Source organism: Pelobates fuscus, chromosome 7, assembly GCF_036172605.1.
Source record: "Pelobates fuscus isolate aPelFus1 chromosome 7, aPelFus1.pri, whole genome shotgun sequence".
Taxonomy (NCBI): domain Eukaryota; kingdom Metazoa; phylum Chordata; class Amphibia; order Anura; family Pelobatidae; genus Pelobates; species Pelobates fuscus.
In genome coordinates, this window is record NC_086323.1 from 109856379 (window position 1) to 109879215 (window position 22837).

General features: G+C 41.8%; 1 protein-coding gene across 2 annotated transcripts in view; it reads left to right on the plus strand.

Annotated features, from left to right (window-relative positions):
- The window catches only part of MGAT3 (beta-1,4-mannosyl-glycoprotein 4-beta-N-acetylglucosaminyltransferase), an 84670-nt gene that overhangs the window by 57014 nt on the left and 4819 nt on the right, over positions 1–22837 (plus strand). The gene's annotated exons all lie outside the window — the stretch shown is intronic.

The window sequence follows — 22837 nt, forward strand, 5'->3', positions numbered from 1 at the left end:
GACTACTGTAATCCGCTTCTCAATGGTCTTACGTGCTCCCAACTTGCACCGTTACAGTCCATAATGAATGCGGCGGCGAGGCTCATCTTCCTGTCCGCCCGCACCTCCCATGCCTCACCCTTCTGTCAGTCCCTACACTGGCTTCCTATAAAATATAGAGCTCAATTTAAAATTCTGGTTCTTGCTTTCAAATGTCTACATAATGCTGCTCCCACCTATCTATCCTCCCTTATACACAAGTATGTCCCGTCTAGGCCCTTACGATCTGCTGAAGACTTACGTCTATCTTCTGTCCGTACTCCCACCTCTGATGCTCGCCTTCAAGACTTCTTGAGGTCTGGAGGAGAAAAATGGGGATTAAGGTCGGAATACAAACGCTTACAACCAAACCACTACAATACCCCTACTCAGGGGGGCTACCAAATCGAATGGTGCCCCTCACGAGCTCCTGCATTGCCAACCTGACGAAATGAGGCTTGCGGCCTACCTGGGACTGAACCGCGGGGAGACGGCCGCTCTCTGGGGCACTGACAGTGCCAGGAACCGCAGCGAAACACTTCCCCCACCCCCCCCACGACCGGTGGGGGTTATCCCGGTCACGAGAAAACAACGGGACTCACCCGTCTCTCCCCACTGCCGCAGCACACACGGACAAGCCACACAAATCAAGATGGCGGCAGCGGGCTGTGAGATGGAGACAGCAGAGCGGCAAAAAACACTGGAGCAGCGTCTGGACGACCTGCTACAGAGATTCTGGCAAAAGCTTGAACTCAAAGCAGACCAACACAAGCAAGCACAGCGGGGAGGCTCACCTTTTGGGGACAGACCTCACCAGAGGGAACCCCCTCGACTGCAACAAGCACCAAGCGACACACACGTGGCTGGGCCCGCCATTACCATTATGCGCGCCCTGTCGAAAGGCCCACGAGACCCCCCGAGGGTGGACACACTGGGCCAACCACGGAGACCCACACCCCCCCGGAAAAAGCGAAAAACCTACCACCGACAAGCACAGCGCAAGCTGCGAGCTGTACTCCAGCGGCAAGCCCAGCGGAGACCTGCTAGCCGCACACACCAACACCACCACCTTAGGGTTGTACTAACCCACACTCCCGGCACCCGAACCCAGCCACAAACCAAGACACGAGCCGGTGAGTTGGGGCGCATGCAGCGGGGAGCGAGGAGGGTGTCCTCGGGCACAGCAACAGCACAGCCAAGTACCCCTACTCCACGTAGCCCACCTGGGCTGAAGGCCACCAGGGCTAAAGCCCGAAAGCATCTTCCACAGCAGCTGAGGTCCCAGCGTTGTAACCGGCAGCACAACGCCAGACCCCCCAGCACTCCCACAAGAGGAGGAAACTCGGACTCTGGCAGTCACCGGGTTTGTGGCACAGTGATGCAGGCCTGCTCACCAGCCTGGGGCTGGAGGATCACCACTTCCCGTAACCGCACAGCTGCGGCCCTGTACAGCCCGCCAGCGCGCACCAACGTTTTCCCAGCGAGCCACAGAATGGACTATCTGCTTCAGCACACCAGTGGCGTAGGGTGAAGGTTTGCAGTAGCCTCTATCCCTGCTGCCACCCGGTCAGCAGAGCTGAACCAAAGGGGTATTTACCTTACAGTTGCCCTATGCTCAGCGGCTTAAATATATAGCTTAAAATGTTTTACATGCTTAATAAACCACACAATACTACACATACCTATGTCACACAGGACCGACAAGTCTAACATTGTCCCCACACTCAAACGCAGGTGACAAACACACACATACCTGTTATAATCATACTTTTAGAAAAAAGCCATCACCAGCTACTTGTCTGTTTTACATGATTGTACCAGCCTAACTCTACCACCATGACACACAGGCCCAGCATAAATATGCAATGTATGTTCTACTTTGTCATTTACCTTTCCTAAACTAGATACTAGCATTGCCTGTTAGGTCCTTTTTGCATTAACGTTACCAACTTAAGCTATAATTTTTGATGTTAAGCTATAATTTTTGATGTTAAGCTATAATTTTTGATGTTACTATGTCTAAAACCCGGTTACCTCACCATAACGGGAACAACCAGGCGTTAACTCTAAGGCACTAATCTTACGCTCCCACATATCCTAAGCCATTGCTATAGTCTAACTGTGTCCTTCATTATCAACAATGTGCCTATAACCTACTGCTCTATCGCACCAGTATCGCACTGTTCCTCATGGCACGTAGTTGTTAAAATCCGACTCGATATTACGCGTATGTCTAATCAGTTTTAATGTTATCTTGTTAAACTTGTATGAAACTCCAAATTACCAAAAAATATGCAAGCTATCTATGTACCACATTTATGTTAATCACTCTATGAAAACCGCGCTTGTGAGGGCTGATGTGGCTGTACAAGCAATGTTGTAACCTCCTATGCACAACAAAAATAAAAATAAAAAAAAATAAAAAACCCACTTCTTCATAAAAGCGCATCAATTAAACTCTTAATAGCTCCCAACTGATTCTTCTTCTGCAACTGTCACTAGTCTAATACTATCCTTACCTTTTTTTTCATTTTACCCCACTCCCTCTAGCATGTAAGCTCATTGAGCAGGGCCCTCAACCCCTCTGTTCCTGTGCGTCCAACTTGTCTGGTTACAACTACATGTCTGTTCGTCCACCCATTGTAAAGCGCTGCGGAATTTGACGGCGCTCTATAAATAATATAATAATAATAATAATAATTCTGAATGTCAAGTCCAAAGGGCCAGCTTATAACAATGATTAACAGCGATCTAAGACAGGGTTATTCTATTCTAGATTAGAGCTAAGTACAGGGGTGTGTACAGGGGTGTGTATTTCTATATTTTATTTTGTTTTTCAGGTATCACAAACACCGGCTTGTTAAATTAATCATAATATCAACCCCTTAGAAATCAATGCTATATTAATACCGTCTCATCACACGCTTCCTCCTTATACTTTTTGCTTTTAATAAATGTTGAGTTTATTTGCAGTTCTTTACAGCTTTTTCAACATTAAATGAGCAGGGCATTCAATTTTAATAAAGGATCATTAAAAAACCTGTTTGATATGGTGGAATTATTTTGTCGTTGGTGCTTAAGGGGTTAAAAATGTCAAGCTGTAATGTTTCCCTTTAAGAGTCGGCATCTATTTATGTAATACTTTCTATTGTATATACTTTGTATTATGTACAAATCATACATTTATGCAGTTTATTTGTTTCTCCCCACCCACATTATGCAGAATTAATAGTCAGGCATTGGCATTATCACTGACAAAGCTAGTGGAGGTTTTAAGTGAATAGTTGACGCACATTACATCAGTGTATTATGACTACTGAATGCATGGAAGATTTAACGCCTCATCCTCTAAAACAATGATATTGCCCATCATAACTTGGAAAAAATCTGTTAACTCTTACTTCACCAAGGAAATATGGAAACCAAAATATTCAAGTTAAAAAAATATATTATTATAATAATTTTGCCTTAACTGTTTTCTAGATCATATAGTGATTATAGATATTCGGGTAATTAGTAAGATGCAATAATTACAGTGTATTATTACTATTTTATAGAGGGAATATCATTATTTAAAATTAGGTCTCAGATATTTTAGCTCTGATTTCAGTACATTTGCTCTCATTTGCAACAGCATTTATAGTATGAAATGTTTTTAGTTTTTTTAAATTACATTTTTTTTTTATAAAATCCATTAAAAATAAACAAGGCTATGGCTGTATCTCACTACCAGTTTGCACTTAGCCAGATTAAATGTATTATACATATGAATTTATTACAATGTTCCCTTAACCTGCTCTATTAAACATATTTATAGCACAATCTGCTATTTTGTATTATATGCCTGGACATTATTGTATGCTTTGCCTAGTTTTATTGCATAATATCTTCCTATATCCATTCTCTATGGTGCACCCAGTTGGCCTTTAACCGTGTTATTTTACATATTTTTATGTAGAGCAGTTTTCCTGTAAACATATATTATACTTTTTCATTTGCTAGAGTTTAAAACTATTCTTTTCAAATAATGTTTATTAAAAAGTTTTTATATTTTCTATAGAGGATTGGGCAAAAAGGCTCAAAACCAGGGTACACACAGATCCCATCTCAGTGTCAACTACATAATATACAATGAAGGGATCACAGGGTACATGAATGACCAAAAATGATAAGAACAATATTTATGAAAAGGTTAGAAGAATATAGTCATTCCTACTGAAAAGTCCCTGGACCCTCAAACAATATTGAATTTTTTTGTTGTTGTCAATCTTTCTTTTATTAAGGCATATGTGATGGGTACAGAATAAAGAAAGGGAAATGCATGGGTGATTTACATGTTAGGGTTAATACAGTGAAAGCATTGTTTGATTACATTTCCAGAAAATTAATGCCTCATTTTTTATTTTTTGTATGTCAATTAATGTCTCTAGCTGTCTCTAGCAACAAAAACAAACAAATTAAACTGATAACAGGTTGAATCTAAACGTACAGGTGCATATACACCGAGCTGGCGTTGTGCAAGCTAACTGTGTAGGTTGATATAGTGGCTGGTTCTCTCCCTTCCTTGCAGAGCAACCCTGTGCAGCGGTAAGACTATGTATAGTGAGGCTTTCTGAATGCTATTAACGTGAACCTAGGTGGGGGATGAGAGGATAGCTTACTCGTTGCTTTTAGGTCCATCATTTTGGTAGTCCAATGTCCCACATGTGAGGGTAAGTCCAAGTTCAAATGCCTGAAATGGCTGCCGGCAGTAGGTTTGAGGTGTAATTTCCCTTCATTATCGGGTCATCAGTGCAGTTGCGGCATACAGTGGAGTGTGGGAACGCGGGGTGTGGCTGTTCGTTTGGTCGTTGGAGTTAGCCGCTACCTCTGCTGGGCTTCCTGGGGGGTGGCACCTTGGAGTACCGGTAAGCGGATCAGGTGTATGTGTGGCGGGGGTCCCTCCCCCGCTCCAGGCCTTGTTGACGGTTGGCACCTTTGGACCACAGACTCGGGTGCTCTGGGTTTCCTCTGTGGGCGCTACAGAGGAGCCTGGTGTTCTTCCACCGCCAGCGGCATGTGGCTCTCCGGCGTTGTGGCCTCGGAGGGGTTAGCCTCACGACCTTTGGCCCAGATGGGTTCATGCCGTTGGGTATATGCTGTGTAGCTGCACCCGGGCAGGGCCTATTCCGCCCCTCTCCCCACTCCCCTCCGCATCTCCTTCACAGGGAGCCGCTCGCCGTTCCAGTGTCTCCCAGAAGCGCTGAAATAAGGCGTCTAGCCGCTCTTGCAATGGCTGGTAGGGCGCCAGCTTGGGCACGTGGTCCTCCGCCGCCATCTTGCAAGCAGGGAGTAGGCCGCTTGGGGTCATTGATGTGTGTGGCATCTTGTAAGCCAGGTCGGTGTGGACCGGGATAACCCCCGCCGGTCCATGGGGGGGGAACGTGGGCTCTGCAGATTGTCAGCCGAGTGTGGTGGCAGCGGGAGAGCGTCCGTCTTCCCCAGGACGCCCATGCATGTAGGCTGCATGTGATGGCCGAGCGGTATCGAGCGGGATACCCACTTGTGTGGCATCATTATGATGGTCTCAGGCTCCCCAGACGAATGTCAGCTCGTGGGTATCAAGTTTAGGTGGCTGTGCGGGTAAATGTGGTTTAATTTCTCGTTTGTGGCAGGAGCTGATGTTGCCTGCGTCCGCTCAGCTCAGCGGCCAGGCCCCCACAATATTGAAAATGTTATAAGTATTGACACAAGAAAAGCATGGGGAAAAAAAAGAACAAGTAAAAAGTAAAAAAAATAAAAATAAATAAACACACAAACTAGTCTGTAATACACGTCTGGATTTCTTATACAGAAAGTGCTGACTTTCTTTTTATTTTGTACTCTCTTCTCCCTTTCCTCATTAATCGTCACTATGTTTCAGGTTTATTCCTGTTGCTCTTCCCTTTTCCATTGTTCTCAGTGTTTCTTTTTTCCCTCTTAATTGTTACTTTCCCCATCTCTCTTTCATATGCTCCCTGCCTCTTTATTCAGTGCTCTTCTTGCCTCTCTTCTCCCTTTCCATGCACCTCTTTTTTCATTTCTCTCACCTACCGTTTTTTCTAATATATGCCTTCCATATTTCTCTCCCTGCTTTTGTTTCACCCATACCTGTGCCTTTCCTTTGTATTAGTTTGTAAATTTAAAATGCTACTTACCTCTTTGTTGCATTGGCATTACTTGCTTTTAGCAGCAATGTAACAATTCTATGCTCTTTCTATGCTGTGGCAACAGAGACAACGTCAGGTCTACTTTGCAGTCCTGTTCTCCAGTATTGAAGCAAGTTATAGAAAATGCAACATCACGAGTCTCCATCAGCGATGCCGCAAACCTCCTCCTCGGGTTGTGTCATCCTAGAGGCGTGCCTCCAGGATGATGTAGCAATCTAATGCCCCTCATATAGTAGTATTGGGGAATGTAGACGCATGCACGGCACTCGCCATGATGCGCCAACAATTCCTCCACAGAGAATATTTGCAAATTCATGAATGCGCGTGTGATGTCTCTCGTACCTAGAGGGCCTGGAGGTGTGACTTGATGCCTCGCTTCCAATCCTTCTATTTAATTTAATATTGAGTTTTGGGGGTAGGACAGTGGGGGCAGCACTGCAGGTACTATAACAACTTCAGTAAGATAAAGTTGCTAAAGTGCCTACAGTGTCCCTTTAGCAGGCTCATTTTGGCTTTTGAAATAGATGTAGTGCTGAATGGGATCAGAGATCTGACCCATAGCATGTACTGCCATGCTCAATAGTGCTTTCCTATCATGTGACGTGCATGTATGTACGCACACTGATGTGTGTCTCCTGACAGCCTCACTGAATAAACCATTATGATCCAGGAAAGTAGAAATAGTGAATAAAACCGCAGTATTTCCAAATGAAATTGTGTACGAAACCAAAAATCCTACCCTAGACAGTGAAGCAAACAGTAGTTTGCTTCACAAATCTCAAAGATGAACCACTGTACTGTACTTTCTATAAGACTATAAGACTATTGCCCAAAACTTTACTTTCCATGTAAGTGAAAATTATCATTTATACTTGTTATACCAATCGACGAGGCAATCTTTATATACCTTACATTGTCAGGTCTTTATAATGATAGTTCCACTGGTGCCTCATACTTCACTAATACTTTACCTTGGATTTACTTGGTTGCTACAAGGATTCTATAACGTCTAAACATACAGTTTATCAGATTGACTTTTGTACTTTTCAGGGCCATAACACAGATATTTTCTATGGCACTCCCCCTTGTAATATGGATGTTTCTTGTTTTTTCTTCACATTTTTGTTGCTTGCATGCAATCACTTACAACGCTTTTCTATGCTGTCAAGTACTTCTAAGGACGAATGAAAACTGTGAGCAAGTGTCACGTTGTAAATGTAGAAATGATCGTGTTTGGAGCAATGAGTTTATCTGATATCTGCTGGAGGTCAAATATAGACGATATATGTCATCTATGGAATTAAATTAGGAGTACATGTGCAGGAAAGCAGGAACATGAGAATTATTAGGTATGTTGTATTCCATTTCTGTTTTTGTCAAGTTTTTAGATTATACTTTTTGTGGTAGCAGATCATTCGCAAGAAAGGAAAGTCTGGGTTAGTGAATGCAAGAAGTGGATGATTGGTTTGAGTTATGCCACAAGCGATACTGTAGATGAGCCAAGTAGATGGCAGAATGAAAGCATTATTATGATACAAAGAAACAAGTGACATAATTATTAATGACATTCAAACATTCTCAGAACATCGCAGACATTCAGACTGTAATTTGTTTGTGGCAATGATCAACTTTCCTAATGTATCTATTCATATTGTATCTCCTAATGCAGAGGTAGGCAACCTTTTAGTATTTTCTGTGTCAAACCAAAATGTTGGCATGCCTATTTTTTTTAAATTGAGGTGTGTGTGTTGCTGTATGCTGCTTGTGTTATTTATGGGTGCTGCAGTTGCTTTGTAGCGTTGTATTTGCTTGTATGTGGGCTGTTATATCTTGAGTAGTTTGTGGTGTTGTGTAAGATACTTATGCATGTAGGCTGTGTGTAGGGGCTAGTTGTGGAATTGTGTTTGGGTGGTGTGTATATGTGTGGACCTGCTTGTGGTATTGCATTGGAGAGGCTGCTTGTGGGATTGTGATCGTGTATGTGGATTGTTAGTGGGTTTTGTGTTTTGGGGGAATGTGTCAGGTTTTTACAGGTTTTTAGCTTTATTGACTCCCCCCTCATTATTTTTTGAGGGAGGGGGGGGCTAGGTAGGGGGATCATCTTTTTTTGGGGGGGGGGGAGGAGGTGACTAGGGGTTTGGGGACCCCTAGTCACCTGGGGGGACATTTTTTTTAGGGCCCCCACCCGCCGCTCAGGGGTGGGGGCCGGGGGAGGACAATAGGTCCCCCCCCTATTGGTATTTAGGGCCCCCACCCGCCGCTCAGGGGTGGGGGCCGGGGGGGAGGACAATAGGTCCCCCCCCCTCTATTGGTATTCAGGGCCCCCACCCGCCGCTCAGGGGTGGGGGCCGGGGGGGAGGACATTAGGTCCCCCCCCTATTGGTATTTAGGGCCCCCACCCGCCGCTCAGAAGTGGGGGTCGGGGGGGAGGACAATAGATCCCCCCCCTATTGGTATTTAGGGCCCCCACCCGCCGCTCAGGAGTGGGGGCCGGGGAGGAGGACATTAGGTCCCCCCCTATTGGTATTTAGGGCCCCCACCCGCCGCTCAGGGGTGGGGGCCGGGGGGAGGACAATAGGTCCCCCCCTATTGGTATTTAGGGCCCCCACCCGCCACTCAGGGGTGGGGGCCGGGGGGGAGGACATTAGGTCCCCCCTATTGGTATTTAGGGCCCCCACCCGCCGCTCAGGGGTGGGGGCCAGGGGGAAAGGACATTAGGTCCCCCCCTATTGGTATTTAGGGCCCCCACCCGCCGCTCAGCCCCTCCATGTGTCTCATTCCACCCCAAAAGTCCTCCCATGTGTCTCATTCTCTCCCCTCCATCTTCTCCATGTGTCTCATTCCCTCTCCCCAGTCCCTCCATGTGTCTCATCCCCTCCCTCCTCCCCCAGGTTTTCCCATGTGTCTCATTCTCTCTCCTCCAGCCTCTCCATGTGTCTCATTTCCTCCCCCCAGCCCCTCTTGTCTCACCCTCCCCCCAAAAGCTCCTCTATGTGTCTCATTCCCCTCTAGGCTCTCCATGTGTCTCATTCCCCCCCAGCCCTTCCATGTGTTTCCTTTCCTCCTCCCACTCTCTTAGTGAGCACTTCTTGTCAGACCGCTCAGACTGTCACAGCGCTGCCCTCCTGCCGGCAACCTCTGGCCCCGGGCTAGTGCAGCTGTGCACTGGCCCTGAAGGCATGCCGGCGGCACATGGTCGCAGCTGCTGCTGGCCCCCTGGAGTGTTCCCTGCGACCGTGTTAGGTACGCCACTGGTTTGAAGGCAGCCAGTAGAAGAATTGCATGCCATTTTCTCCTGTGCCCATTGCTGCAGTCTATCATTTAATGGTCGCATGTCTGACCTGTTGCAGACCTGTGGCCTCTGGACTTCTATTTGTTTCTATATCCACTTTTAATTACGATTGCTGTATGGCTACAGCCTTCCCTCAGATTGGAACCCTTCACAATTATTCCATCCACCCTTTAGAATTAGTGGTTAGTTTTGCAAAACCAAAAAGAGCCCTATAAACAGCAGCCTTTACCTGTCTTAGAACCCCGCTGCTTTTGTCAATTTATCAACAGGTCATTTTTTTTTTCTAGTTATACCGGAATCAGGCCATTGGTCCCACCTTTAGGTGGTAGAACCTAGCACATGGCTATACACTCATTGTACATACATATGCATGCAAGAAATGTTTGGTTTCTGGTGATTCACGACTCAATGTTCCACACTTTGTGACCCACAGTGTTACTCTTCTGTTGGTGTTGTGAAATCGGTATTTTAGTGAAATATTTTCCATAAACAACTGTGACTTCATTGTGCATTGTGTGGGAGGAAATGATAAGATTTTGAAGGGGGACAATTTTTTAAATTATCTTTAGACGTCTCAATAACTGAATATTCTGAATATTCTAGATGCTTCCTTGTTAAACAGCTGCTAGGTTACTGTAGCTTGGGTAGACTCTTGTGTAGCGTTCTTAGTTTAATCATTATACCATTCTTTGTTAGTTGAAAAAGCAAGTAGCACGTGCCCTCCATGACTTGACAACTGAGCCTTTGTTAATCGAGCGTGTGTACATAGAGCTTGTTTTGTCACGGTAATTGCATTTTAAAAGGCAAAAATATGCTGCATTACCTTGAGGTGGATTTATGATCATTTTAATCCTGTCTTACATAGTATAGTTTGGCGATCAGGTTGTGATGGTAAAATGAGCCACTCTATAACTAGGTGATGGACGCCTTGCTGCAGATAGCATGGTGGAGAGTTGTTGCTTTTTGGTTTAATGTTCCCTGACCAGCCTGCCCTTAGGCTTGTGTGTGTGTGTCTAAAATCCGTCAGTCTCTGCATTCACAGTTTAGACTAGAATTTTCTGGCTCAAATCAAACGCACCTTGGATTACACCATCCGGTAGATGCTTAGTTCCCTTCCCCTGATAAAACCTTACCTAGTACCCATTTAAACCCATGAGATGTCATTCCCTGTTTAAAACCAGCTGCATTTAGAGTCATCAAATGGGGAAATGAAAACAGCAGATACAGTGTAATCATCAGTAGTCCTTATAATGATGCTAATAGATGTAATTCTTAATTTAAAAACAAACCAATTTGCAACAAAAAACTGGGGGGTTGCTGCTCCACCTTTCCCTCCAGCCTCCACTGTTGGCTACTACTAATACTTAACACCCAGAGAGTTCATAATCCCCCTTCCTGGGGTGAATATTCTAAGTTGGTTACTGACAGAGTTTACAGATTTAGTGAATATCCCAATTAAAATGCGGAATGTTCCACCCTAAGATACACAACAGTTTCTTAATTTTGTATTTATTTCAATATACTCTTTGGTAACCATATTTATTTTTTTTATTTTGCAGCTTTTATATAGTTTGTTAATAATAAATCAAATTTTTTTTTTTATAATTTTGGCTTTGTATTTCCCATGGTAAAATTACTTATTTCTGCCAATGAAAACTAGGGGCTTGCGGTTCACATCACCACATTGAAATGTCATTTTAGGCAGAATAAGCATTATAACTCAATGTAGTGATTATGGTGCCAAGAGTCAGTGGGTGCCATCCCCCAGTTTTTTGTTAAACCATTTATTTTTTTAGCAGTTTCTCAAAAGCCGAGGTTGTCCCTGGCACCAAGTAAACACTCACTCACCAGCTGACTTCAAAATAATGAATTTACACTTCTGCATTATCAGTATCGGTTTTGTTCAACCTGAACAACAAAAATAGACTGAGTGGTTATGTGTTAGTGCTTATAGTTTCCACTTTAACAATGTGCAGCTGGCACCTGTACGTGACTGATACCCAGTTTAAAAACATGCTGCAATATCAGATTTAGATTCTTAATTTAGGAGCAGTGAGACATATGTTTAAATGGATTTATGGTGCAAATTGCTCTATGTTGAGCAATAGCTGTGGAAACCACAGACTGTTAACGCTGATCGCTCACATTAAGCATTTCGGACCATATTTGCTCTACATGGTCCACCGAGTTTTTGACGTGGTTCAACATCATGCTGACTTACAGCTGTTGTTGAACTAGAGCTGCAGGCACTCTTAATCATTCCCTAGCTGGCTGAACTTTATGTGTCTATGAATACAGGCGAACCTACTCTGGACAGTCTTATTCATCTTCTCTAGAGCCAAAAAGCACACTCGATGCAGTACCATTACTGACAGTTTCCAATGATGGAAATGAATCAATACATTGAATCCTGAACGAACCAACTGAATCACTCAATTATCGTCCATAGATTATTTTAGTTTGCTAAAACACAGTTTGCAATTCGTGCATTATATAAGTCCGATTGCTGTCAGGTTTATTAGAAAAGTATAGCTAACAAGATAAATGTGTGACGACATGGCCACGTTTCAGTGTATTAATGACAGTTTCAGTTCTTCTCACACAGAGATCAAACACTATAAAGACAAGGAGGGAGCAGCATTAGCCAGAAATTACGTAGGTTCACTTTAAAGCCTAGCCACCAGCCCCCTCTCCTCTTCCCCGCTATGGGTAACCTTGCCTTGCCAGTTCAAAAACTTGTGCCTTTAGGACTTTGTACCCACAAGGAAAACAGTAATTAATTTATTTGCAGTAAACTCTATGCATCAAGGATTAATAAGCTACACACTTTATATTGCGCAAACGTATCCGCTAAACACGCTTCAACATACCGGTGTTTATGTGTGAAAGAGCCATGCTTATCATCTTACATGGTTGATTGCAGAATCATTTGAAAGACTTTTTTAAGACTTTGGCAGGAAAATGCAAACATAACATGTGATTACATGTTTAAATAGTTGTTTTTCCGCCTTCATCCGAAAACATGCAAGCACACTTTTATATAAACCATGTGATTGCCATATTTCGAATTTAGACAGGGTTTCAATGCTAGGAGGAGTAGCATAAACTCACCTCAATAAATGTCAGTAGTATGTTAAAGTGATAATTCAGAACTCTAAAGGAGTGTGTGAATAGTATGTCCTCTTTTTCATTTTACAAAATAAGATTTACAATAAAAAATATTTCAGCAGAAATTAGCACTTTTATAAATTAACCTGGTTATCGGTCCTGTTACTTCCTGGTTTGGTTAGCTCAGTGGAGCTCAACTCAAAAGTCAGGAAATTTACCTTGCAAGACTTTTCACTGAGCTGCATTGAGAAGTCTGTGATTGGACAGCCACAGAAAGTGTGGGCGGGTTTAGAAAGGGAGGGCTTGCAATGGCTGCAGACAAGAGAACTGCAGTGTTTGCAGGCTGTTTTTAGATGTATCACCAATGAAAAAAAAAATGCATAATTAAATGCATGCATTTTTTCCATGGAGTTTATTTTAAAGGACCACTCTAGTGCCAGGAAAACATACTCGTTTTCCTGGCACTAGAGTGCCCTGAGGGTGCCCCCACCCTCAGGGACCCCCTCCTGCCGGGCTCTGGAAAGGGGAAAGTGTTTAAAACTTACCTTTTTCCAGCGGTGGGTGGAGAGCTCTCCTCCTCCGATCCTCCTCTTCTCCTCCCCGTCGGCTGAATGCGCACGCGCGGCAAGAGCTGCGCGCGCATTCAGCCAGTCACATAGGAAAGCATTCATAATGCTTTCCTATGGACGCTTGCGGGCTCTCACTGTGATTTTCACAGTGAGAATCACGCAAGCGCCTCTAGCGGCTGTCAATGAGACAGCCATTAGAGGAAATAGGGGAAGGCTTAACCCATTCACAAACATAGCAGTTTCTCTGAAACGGCTATGTTTATGAAAAAATGGGTTAACCCTAGAAGGACCTGGCACCCAGACCACTTCATTAAGCTGAAGTGGTCTGGGTGCCTAGAGTGGTCCTTTAACTAAACAGTGATTTTTATTTATTTGGGCAGTGGAGTATCCCTATAAGTTAAAGTTTGTCTAAAAATCGAGAATACTAAGAAAAAAGCTAATTTTAGGGAAAGTATGCACTTTCATGTTCAGGTTTACACAGGTGTAATATGTTCTGGATGCTAGACGGCAGAAAATGCGAGCTACTGAGAGAGAGAGAGAGAGAGAGAGAGAGAGAGACAGAGAGAGACAGAGAGAGAAAAGACAGAAAAATCGCAATGAACTTGAAATTAAAACGGACTACTAAATGGTTAATTGTGGGTTTTAGATACCTCAATTTGTATTATTTTTTAAAATATATTTTAACTACTTTGCCCTTTGCTCGTGGGGCATTTATTTATTCAGGGGAAACAACTGATGAATGAGTGCACGTATATCTGCCTTATTATGGAGTGTTCTAAATCAGATCGCTTCCAAGTCAATTCAGGGGCTGTACAGCAAATTATGAAGGATAGAAATATGTACTAAAAAAGAGTAAACAGTTGAGTCTTTTGCATATAATAATGTTTGAAATATTAGGACCTGAGACCCTTGATAATATTAAGTTAATTAGCGTATCATCACGTTCATGAGTCGCCACTTGTTCTACACCCCGCAGTCGCAAACAAAAGAACATCTGTCAAGTCAGGCACCTCACGCAACTTGGACATCTGTGTTAACACAGACTTTTCTCTGTAATTTCGAAGTAAGAAAAAAATAAATAATGATTCCTTATCTTATCAGTCAGCCCATTCACTTGGCGCACAAATGAGAAGGATTCAGTTTGTTCAGTCCCAGTATGAGAGCTATTTTCCCAGTCTGAATGATCAGTTTAACAGTTTTTTTGAGGTCTCGTGGAAAAAAAAAGAAAAAGTGAAATTAACATTAAAATAATTTGCTGCACATGTATGTTGGCATAATCATGTCACACAATCAAACAAATGGATTGCTGTTAGAGGAGGAAACAGGCACAGAATGCAGTAAAGTTAAAGGTCCATGGACCATCGTCATGCAAATAACAATCTGATCAGACTCCTCTAAATAGGGAGCAGGTAGTGGTTATGCGTTGGGCTTGGGTTGCCAAATCCACCATGTTTTTCTGGACGCATATCACATCTTACTGTTGACAGACAGCAAACTAAAAGTGTTGCCCTGGTGCATGTAGAATTTATATGCTAATGGATTCTCAGTAATTAAAAGGTTACTGCAAACACCATGACCACTTCAATGCACATTAGGAGATGCCTGAGGTGTAATTCTACCTCTGTCGGTGTCATTCCAGAATTGGCGTCTGTCGCCAGCACAAACATACAATTGCAGCAGGGACACTATAGGCACCCAAATTACTTAAAGTTGCCTGGGTGCAATGTCCCTGTCACTTTAATCCTGCCATTTAAATCACTACAGTTTTTGAGAAACAGCAATAATTACATTCCAGGACTAAAACTGCCTGTAGTGGCTGTCAACCATAGGCTTTTCCTGGTGGTTAAGTGACTTTTGGTCACCTCACTGACACTGGGCATCCTCACACTCTGGATGAGGACATCCAGTGTCAGTTAAATTGCCAAAGAAATGCATTGAAGCAATGCTTTTCTATGGGGAGGCTCTAATGTGGTTGCAGCACTTGCCGGGTGACGGCAGAGGATGCAGAGTGCTGATTCAGCGCCCAGAGAGATCAGCACAGGAATCGGGAAGAGTTCAAATGTTGTTGGTTTTTTTTAACCCTTGCATGAAGGGGGCGGAACAGAGGGAACTATAGTGTAAGGAATACAACTTTGTATTCATTACACTAGACTAGAGAAACCCTTTACTTATACAATCAACAGTTTTTTTTTCGAGCATCGGAATATAGAAACTTATAAAAAAAGCTCTGACTCTTACACTGTATGAAGTCCATTATATTCCTGTAACCTGAGTTTTTCCTAAGGGGAACAGAAAGAATTTTGAAAATGTAATTTATAAAACTTTGGCACACAAAGAGGTTATGTGGGGACCCAGAAAAATTCATCCTGAAGAGAAGGGAATGTTGTGATGTGCATGTTTTTAAAAGTCTTTAATATCCACCTAAACAGATACATTTATAAAAAAAAAAAAAAAGCAAATAAAAACAGTAAATGCGTTTATTAATAGATAAAGATATATATAGATAAATGCGTTTATTAATAGATATGGCATTCAGTGCCTGCTTTTTAAAGGAACATTCCAACATTAAAAAAAACAACAACAATTCATTCAATAATACTACACAGATAAAAACCCAGATCGACTTGTTGGGGTGTGAATTAAAAGGAATTTGAACACATGACCGCGTGAAAATCTTTCTCATCATGGTTATAAGCTGTAAGCGTCGAGATCTGCATGTCTCTTCCTTCCTGATACGTTAACAGACCTGCGTGTCTAAACCTCTTACAGTTAAAATTTAATATCTTATCTCCTAAGTTATGTGCGAGACCTGCGAGTCTCAAACCCTTGCCATGATATATGATTATACGTTAAACCAATAAAAAAACTAGATTTACAAATAAAAGGAATTTGAAAAGTACAAATTGCTCCAAAAGCCTTTTTTTGCTCAACTCTACCAATTTGTTAGCAGCCCTTTACTAATAATGCTTTATATGTGCTGTCCATCAGAATGCAGATAATAAGTGCTAAAGAGAACCTATATTGCGAGGAAAAGGAAGTTTTCTTAGCACTAAAGCTCCCTATATTGCCTCCCCCTCCATGGTGCTGAAGTGTCTAAAAACTCCTTTATCACTTACCTGATTCAAACTCCGCCTCCGCTCCTCTAACAATGTCAGCCGCGGGGGGCCCTAATACACATACGCCAACAACGCATTAGGACTTCCCCCTTAGAAAAGCATTGTGTAATGCTTTCCTATGGGGTTTAAGTGACGCCGGATGTTCTCATGCAGGGCATGAGTACATCCAGCGTTAGGCGACCAAAAGTTGCCTAACCACCCAGAAGTCCATCTAGTGGCTGTCCTTCATGTGACAGCCACTAGAGGTGGGGTTAACCCTGCAAGGTAATTATTGCAGTTTATCAAAAACTGCAATGATTAAAATTGCAGGGTTAAGGGAACAGAGACATTGCACCTCAACCTCTCCAATGAGCTGAAATGGTCTGGGTGCTATAGTGTCTCTTTAAGAAAAGGGTGTACGTGGCAGTCATAATAATACAGCGCACCAGTTCAGTGATGTTGGCCACAATCTCCTGAGGTGCCATACTCCCCTTAATAAATCGACAACTTGATAGATACCCCCCCATCCCAGAAATGTTTTGCTCCACTAAGTACATGGATAGAACATGCATTCAGGTGCTAACAATCCCAATTTATCTAATAATTACTTTGCCCAATTGGCAAAGCACATGTTTATATAAATAAGGGTTGCAGAATGCACCACATTTTCCTGAATACATATAACCTCTTCATGTTGACAGGCAACACCTGTAAAGTGCTGTCCCACAGAATGTAGCATTCCTACGCTGCAGAATTCCTCAGTAATTTAAAGGGACATTATAGTCACACAGACCACTTCAGCTCAATGAAGTGGTCTGGGTGCCAGGTCCCTCAGGTTTTAACCCTTCAGATGCAAACATAGCAGTTTCCAAGAAACTGCTATGTTTACATTGGAGGTAAGGCCAGCCTCTAGTGGCTGTCTTCCTGACAGCCGCTAGAGGCGCATCTGCGACACTGGAGGCATATTATGCCTCCATCGCGCTGAGCGTCCATAGGAAAGCATTGAGAAATGGTTTCCTATGGACACTGCCGTGCATGCGCATTCGACTCCGCTGATGTCAGACGGGGGAGCTGATGTTGGCGGGGGAGGAGAGGTCACCAGCGCCGAGGGTGCCGGGCGCTGGAATAAGGTAAGAGGCTGAATTATTAGCAACTATAATGTTATCAGCAAGTGTTACAAAACTGTTAAAAACTAAACAAAAACAAAGCATTGCATATATCATAGTGCCAAAAATAAAGCTTTGCATAATGGTCGCACACTGCATAATGGGCGCACCCCCATTTTTAAGGAAAGGAATTAGGCATAAAATCTGCGACCATTATCCCGTGAAATATGGTACTCTCAGTAATGTGTCTTTAAACCGCAATAAATGTATTTAGAAATTAGTCTGTGCAAACAAGATACATTGTTCTACTTCTAAATTCCATTTGATTTTCATTAATTGCTATTAGTAAGCCACCTAAAATTTCTCAGAATAGCCCTGCCCGTGGCCACCCCCCTCACATCCCTAACATTAAAGTGTCCCTCTTTATCCATTTGAAATGTTGGGAGGTATGGAATAGTGGTTCTGCCAAGCCTAGACATATATCACTAATTCATGCTGTGGATATGTAGACAAAAACTGTTGCGTTTAAGTATAAAGGGTATTTCTGGGGTTACATTCTAAAAGAGGAGCAGTCACCATGGAAACCAATGGAATGTCTCTACTGCCATCAACCCCTAAGGTTCCAAAGGAAGAACAGTGATTGTATAATTGATTTCAGACTTGCATCCATGTATAACAGCACGAGCCGTTTATATATGTGCTCTGTGATAGCACTGCAATCTGGCCACATTTTATGGGATGCCTAATATTCTACAGGTTGCTGGCAGTGCATGAAAACACTCTGGAAGATTATAGCATTCATATGATCCCAAGGCAACAGCAGCAACTAAACAATTACAAAAGCATTTGAACGATATATACTGCTGGATAGCAGTTTTTACTTTTGTAATACTTCACTCATATACTTCATATATAATACTGCAGAGAGAGGGGGCTCTGAAATCAATGTTTCACTGGATGCAACAATAAGTACCAAGCATCTAGAATGTGACAGTCTATTTTCACTATATAACATTTAATGCTGAATTCTAGGAAGAACGCTCTAGTTGAGACCAGGTTTTGTAGCATATGTCTACCGAGTCAGAAAATAGCTTTTAAGGTAATTCTTAAGGCCCAAACAGCCAAACTGGAGACGTAGCTGACTAGGAGAATTTTTCCAACTCTGCTATTTTGGACTCAGAATTGAAATTCACTTTAAATTCTCAGAAATTCATACGTCAGTCAATAAATCCTGTGAATAGAATTCATTGCCAGATCCACTAATTCTCCCTGCACCTATTTTACAAACACACAAGTAACATTTATACAGGAGGGAAATCTTTTAATTGATCAAGAGGATATTTCCAAAGGAATGTGGGAAGCAATTTTCATGCACTGCCCACCAACATAAAGACTTGATATGCGTCAAGGAAAATGTTGCATCCATTCGCATACACATGTTGAGTACTATGGCGTTTACTCACTAATCTCCGAGCAGTAGCGAGTTGAAATCCAATGGTAAAATTCAGGCTGTCTTCAATTTACTGCAATCTGACATTTAGTGAATAAACCCTTAAGTGTAATTAAGCTTATTTCCCAGAGAGCTAGTGATTTGTAGAGGAGCTGGTCAATTACATTGTCTTTTCATTGACAAATCTTTCTTCTTCTTTTTTTTTTTTTGTAAATCACATTAGTGATTCAGGTTGACTCTGTCACACCCTTCCACTAAAAGGTTTGTGTTTATTAATGTCTTTGGAGGATTTGACTTTAGTGTTTGTCAAATTGGTTGTTCACACTTATGAAGGCCAGACGGACTCTTTGATATTTACATGTGAAATCTCTTTGTATAACTGTTAGATCACTGCATTCTAGTGAATGTGTTCTTGAGTAATCTTACACAATGGTGCCCACTTTTTTTTTGTGCCAGTTTTTTTAAATCTGTTTTTATATCAAGAGCATCAAATTGATGCCTTTACTGTAACTCCCACAAATCTTTACAGCAGATAATAGCAGATCATTATTTGTATTGCAGTTTAACACAAATGTAGAGAGGACTAAGCATATTTCCTGTAATAAAAGTGTAATTCGTCTTTTTTTTTTCCCCATAGATTGAGATGTAAGGATTTTTATATTATTATGCTGCTATTCTAAGGAATTGACCTTTGTTAAGTATTGGTGTCATATTATGCAGTCGATAATCATAAATGATTCAATCGTAGACTTTGGAATTCAGCAAAATTCTTCAGAATGTTAGCTGAACTGCCCTTTTCTATAAATGATCAACGGCAGTAAAAGTTTATAGGCTGCATTTATATGTTTTAGCTCCATTTCCAGCACATATATGTTAGGTTATTTCTTTTGCTTGAAGCACTGAGCTTGCCAGATCTTTGTTTAAATTATGGATACGTAAAAAATAATGCATAGGGTTTTCTAAATTAAATCATAAATGGCCCCTAGAAGTCCACTTCTAAATTACTGTGCTGACATTGTCTAATCTCGGAAACCCTGATGTTTCTGAACTACATTGTCCATAAAAATAAAAACATCCTGGGAAATATAGTTTAAAACCATCTACTGACCTCTCAGCTGTCAAAGGTGAGGGTTCTTAATTAGTATGGTGTGCAAAGCAACTGTGATCACAGTAAGACTATAACAAACAAAGTCTAAGATGGTTATAAAAAAAAAAAAAAAACAAGAGTATTTATACATTAGAATAATAAAAAAAAAAAATCATGTTTAAGTTACCATTAAAAGTAAAAAAAAAAAAAAAAACATATTTTGTTACTAAACCCTACACCCATTTTTGGGTCTGCTAACACTTCCCTTCTCTCTATGGCTAACTTAGAAAAGGGAAAAACCCTTATTACAAAATATGTCAACATAGTTCAGAAAAAAAGATAAATCTGTTGAAAAGCAGAAGAAAAAAATGTTTTTACTCCATAAGTTATATTCCATAAAGTGGCTGACCTCAAGGGAATAGCAGGTTTACCGTGTTATCAAGAAGTTTGTAAGAGCACTTGCTTGACGCTTGTCTGTGTGTAATGGCACCATAAAATATTACAGTTGTTTGTCTCTATTATCTATACGTTAAAGTTTAGAATTCTTCCAATAAACATATGTTGGAAAAATCATCTAGTGCCAAGGTTAGCCGTAAAGTATTTTAAAAAGCACTGGGTGAGTTTCCTAAGCTCTGCTTAGCCGTCTATTAAGTCATTATTACTGCTGACTAGTGTCCAATCAGATGCTTCGCAGAGAATCCATGAGACACAGGGCGTATGAGCAGGCATTTGCCACAACTTAAGCTTGAAATCAATGCTTTTCTAGCACGTTAAACTACAATTTAAAGTAAGCGAGGCCAAAACACCCCAACTGTCTGCTAGAAAACTGTGGATTTACTAAGATGTTCTTATAAGAGTGCAAATTGCAAGAGAAGTTAGAAAATAAGCCTGCAATAACATGGACATTAAAGCGAACCATAGTGGTTATGGTTCCAGAAGTGCCATGGTGCCATACCACATTGTAACTAGTCAAATACTGTTTAGACAGTTTTGCTACCAACTACAGAGAACTAGAAGCTCCTAAACAGTATCTTCTGTTAGATCTCCTGAGCTAGCTCAGACAGAGACCTTCCAGATCTTCATTGGAAGCAGAACAGGTAAAATGTTTTGACTACTTATAATGGGAAGGTACCATGGCACTCCTGGCACTATAACCACTACACCACGCGTAGGTGGAGGCAGCGGCACACGTTGGCGTGAAGCTGCGTGCCTCTTCGCGCCTCAACACTCCTCCCCCTGCTTCTCCATATGGCCGCGGTCCTCACTATAAGAATGGATGGGGGCTGACTCATGACACTGGCAGTCATGGAGGCCCCCGGGGCGGACCGCCCTCTCATTAGACGCCATTGTCACTAAGGTTTTTAATATGAACCTGTGACCTTTTCAATAACAACAAAAATTTTATTTCAAATTATTCTATTAGCCAAGATGTTTTTTCTTATGTAAACTAAATGACAAAATGTAAGATCTCGAATGTAAAATCTCTCATTTTAACTAACAGAATGAGCTGTACAATTTCCTGTAAAGCATCCACAACTCAGTGTCCACCGTTTCAGAGCCATCTAAAAATCCTGGATTGGAGATTGTTTCGCCTAGAATAGATAAAGGTTCAGTGCTATTAAAGCAACATGCCAACGTTAATAAAATAATATTCTAGTTTAACGGTTGGAGTGCTAGTGACAACTGTCTACAATTCCTGTTTATATGAAATTGGTGTGTGTAAGCTGAAATGTTTTAGGTGTCTGGAGTGGCTCTTTAAGATTGAGGGTTGATACATGTCCCTGACTTTTTGGGGGCTTTACCACTACACATTATAAGCACCTATGGCATTATCCAGGTAAAAAAAGAGCTCTTCCATTCAAAGATACATTTGCAGACAGGAAAAGGGCAAAGACAAGGGGGTAACAGTTTTATAAGGCTGGAGAATGATTGAAAGAAGGGTGAAGGAGGAGAATAGAGGAGCCAGAGAAGGACAAGGTTGGGGGCAATATACGTACAAATCATGGCCTGGCAAGAGATAGGTCTCCAGATGTTATAGAACTACAAATGTATGATGCTTGTTAGCTTTCAGAATAGCAAAGCATCATGGAAGATTCAGTTCTATAACATCTGGGGATCTACCATTTGCCCACCCTATGTCTAGATGGAAGAGCAGGCGGAGAACAAATGGAAGTAGTCAGCAGAGAGAGCCAAGTGTGGGCCAATAGGTGGGAAGGACAGTAAACTGTTATGAGTGTGAAAGAGAAATATATTGGGGGTATAGAGATGGATAGGCCAAAATTTGAGATGTGCATGATAGGCAGATGGGGTTGGAGAAATACAAAAGAGGCAAAATGAATATGAACGAAGATAGACAAGAAGCAGATATAAAAGGATGGTTCTAAAGCTTGATGCTGTACGCTGCTGTAAGTGCATATATGTTTGAGCATGTATACACATGTTAAGTATTGTTAAGGATAATTAGTAAAATGGGAAATTAACCAAGAAATCGCAAAATTTAGGTAAAAATACATGAATTTGAAACATTCCTTAAATTAAATATTTTTCTTGTCCAGCCTCTTTTTGGCTTCAAATTTAAAACTTCATGACGAACCCCCAGCATTTTACAGTGTAGTGAATTTACTAGACATCGATACAGGACTCAGCTCTGCATTATAACATAGAAGGCGACTGTGACAAATGCACACCATCATTGTTTGTATTTTAATTGCATTCGTTCCATTTTAAAAGTTTGTTACAGTATCTGCAGTTAATTGTGTTGAGGTGGAAAAAACCTTTGAGGGAGATTTGCCAATGACCTTCTCAAGTGTTTCTACTCTTATTAAGATGCTCAGTTCCCATGATCTAAATGTGTAACTATTATATGTTTTACCAGCTGGTTTAGATCAGACTGTCCAAAATAAAATATTTTTCCTGCATATAAA